This window comes from Neospora caninum, chromosome VI (assembly GCF_000208865.1).
Source record: "Neospora caninum Liverpool complete genome, chromosome VI".
Taxonomy (NCBI): Eukaryota; Apicomplexa; class Conoidasida; order Eucoccidiorida; family Sarcocystidae; genus Neospora; species Neospora caninum.
The window spans coordinates 1483465-1486898 of NC_018392.1; positions in this window are offsets into that span (position 1 = coordinate 1483465).

Genomic DNA, 3434 nt, shown 5'->3' on the forward strand with positions numbered 1-3434 from the left:
TTCTTCGGGTCTTGTGTCTTGCGTTTGTGACTCCTTTCGGTGGATGTACTTGCTCAGCCGCTTCACCTTCGTCTGCAGAGAGTCTCACGGCAGCGTTGCCAGGGGGGTCTCCCGGTGAAGCTGCAGGGGCTCCCGCCGCGAAGAGCCGACCGCTGCCTGTAACGACTGAGGGACCTGAATCGGCCGTTCCTGCGGCTGACATTGACAAGGCAGGAACTCCAGAAGAGGCGACTACATTCCCACCCTTGATGCGAGCACATCCTTTCTTGATTCCAGGCGCCCCTGCAGACGCGAGCCCTACCACACTACCGGTGACGCCGCAGCACTCATCGAGTACTTCTCTCCCACGCAGCGATCCAACAGGCGGCGCGACTTCGTCTGGACCCGGTGACAACTTTTCATATTCTGTTTCCCCCAGTTCGCGCCTGCGGATGAAGCGTCCGACACCGCTGCCCTCTCGTGGAGGCCCGTCTGCTGCCAAGCGAGCCGGCATGCCACAACCGCCTCATTCTCAGTCCACTGCACCAGAGCAGCCGGAAAGGGCATCTGTTTCCCATGAAGGTGCTGTTTCGCCATATCATATAGGAGCATTCCAGTCCATGGTGGTTAGTAACTGGGTTCAGCGTTGAATGATAGCTAAGCCGGACTGTACACAGCAGTACGAACGTACGGGAAAGAGAAAGGGTTTCCCGAATCGTATGGATCTATTAGAGTGCTGCTAGATTCCGGTATGCTTCGTTTTGCTTGTGCATGGGACTAGAGACGGAGGGTACAGTGTCTGTTGCATTAAAAGGTTGCTCCGGTGCGTGGTGCTTGCGGGAGATATGATTGAGGGATTAGAAGGGGTCACGAGGGCACAAGTAGTGGAGGTGCTTCGAGCAGCGAACGAAAGAAACTCACCACTAATGCTACACGATGCCGATGTACAGGCACACCGGCGGTCCGTTTGTGCTACAGGTGAAGGTGGCTTAGTACCATTGGCCCAAAAGAGTGATACTGAGACGACGAAGTCTAGTGGAGGTTCTTCCCCCAGTCTCACTGCTCGGCAGACGGGACTGCATAAAACGAAGAAACCAAGACGACGACAGAAACCAGGACAAGAACGTGGAATTCGCATGTCGTCTGGTGGCCGAGCAACCACCACCCGTCAAGGATCTTCGAGGCCTCCGAGCTCCAGCAGCCCTCCGAGTTCCAGCACTTCTCCTTCATCAGGAAAGCATCCTCAGACACGACATGTGAGAAGACCTAGAAGGAGCAAGGAAGAAGGCTCTTCCCCTCACCACCACGCTGGTGCTTGGCGCCTGACGTCGTCACCGTCCAGCCTAACGCCTGCCGGTATCGTTCCTACCGCCTTCCAGACCACGTCCAGTGACGTAGGGCCTTTAAGCGGCGGGAGTGGCGTGCTGTCGCTGGTACCATCGTTCATAGGACATCCCCCAGCAAGTTCTCCGTTTCCGTCTCAGCTGTCCTCCTACCTGCAGGGAAGGGCAATACCCTTCAAACCACAGCGTTCCACAACGTCGTGGGAGAAGGACTCGTAGAGGGGCTGTAAGGCGCTGGCACGCACAACAGAGAATAAAAATTCGAAAAGGGCGTAATAGGCTGCGTGGGTCAACCTTGTGCGCCCCCGTGGCATCAATCACTGGGGGCTCAAGAATGTCTTGCTGACGCACTGTTTGGTGTTTTCCCGTCTCATAGGGCACCGATTATTCATAGATTTCGTTTTCTAGAACAGATCGTCACTTTGATGGGGTAGCTTCCTCGCTCTTTACGGTCAATCTGACGGTGGGTCCTGCTGTATGTTTTACCGATGGTTTTTCCGTGGGTCGTAAGGTGTATGGCAGGAGGCAGAATACGGAGTTAGTCAGGGTAGCGGCCCGTATGAAACCCCGTACACGCTCGTGTTGAGAATCCCTTTTTCATTGTAATAGTAAATCGAGTCGAGACGGCAAGGACGCTGCTCATGGGAGTCGCGGGTACTCAGGTGGTTCGGACTTGCCAGCGCCATAATGTTGACGCACCACATACCAGTCCACGATGAGCCACGTTGATCCTGCGTGGCCGTATCTACACATACGGATGCGCAGAAGCAGCGACCGTCGCTTGAAAGCATGCCTCGGGATGATGTGTGTTTGTCATTTCCATTTCCATGCAGCCTGAGAGCTGACGGCGAATGCCAGACGGAGCCTGTTCCGTCCTTCCTGTGCCTTTTCGGGCGTCGGCGCGGGGTGAGTGTCTTCAGAAAACTCCAGCAATGCAAAGGGTCCGACAACGGACGGACGACATGTGTGGCGGCAGCAGTCAGTCCATGAGAAACAAGAAATACCTCCGTTCTGCGGAAGCTTGCTCCCTCCGACAGATATATGTATACTCAGCTTCCCAAAAGCTGTTGACACACTTACTGGTTTCGTGGTAGAGATCTTCAGACAGCTAAAGGGCAGTAACTGTTGCCTCTTCCAACATCCTTTCTTTGATCTCTCCTCTTGGTCCCTTCGTGGACTCCAAGCATTGGGCAGTTACTGTCATGTTTCATTCCTGGACGAGTACGCGCGTTTCGCTTTCAGTGGATCAAAGGGCCGATTTTTGTTTCATTCCTCAAATGAATAGATCCATTCTTCGCTGTGCACGTTGCCAATTGTGGCCGGAGACGTATACGGATCTCCATCGTTGAACCTGATCTACAAAGCCACAGTCAGTCCGGAGCCCACCTGATGCGCTACTGCGAGTAAGGGGCAGAAGTCACGATGTACTATTTCAGGGCGACTCCCTGTGAAGTATAGTGAGCACGAAGGTAGAAATCTTCATGGTACTGCGACAGCAGACTGTGCAACCGTTTTTGATATACAAATACCCTGTCGCTCTTCTGAACACTACCGTGCGCCACTCCATGGCCCGGATCAATATCAAGTCAGTCGATGCGGCCATTGTTGGTCTTTCCTCATATCCTCTCTTGCAAACCATCCCCTAACCGGGTGGACTGAAGAGGGCAGGGCCCGCCTCTACTGTACTGGTTTCAGCTGTAGCCTACCGGTATCATGCCTCCGCCTTTACACACTCTGACTGCCTTCAAGTGACCCAGAAGGGAGCATATACAGCTATTCGCGGCTCAAGGTGAAGTCACCTGCCACAATCAGGCTTGACGAACCTCCGATTCCAGCCCGTTGAAAGTTTTGCGTCGCTGGATGAGCAAAACTACTCGAACTCACAAGCAAACGTAAAAAGAGGTGCGCCACGATAATAGCATGCTGCCGGATCAAGAAAGGTTAGGTACGAGAATTAGAGTACCAATATGGCCCACACCAGTGCGTTGGACAATGTTTCCTGCACTCTCTTGCGCTAGTGCTTTAGGTTGTTCCTCCCGTGGATAGGGGAGCGGTTGCCTGTGGCATTTTCCTGACAATTGTGAGACCACAGCACCGGTCTCTCGCACATCG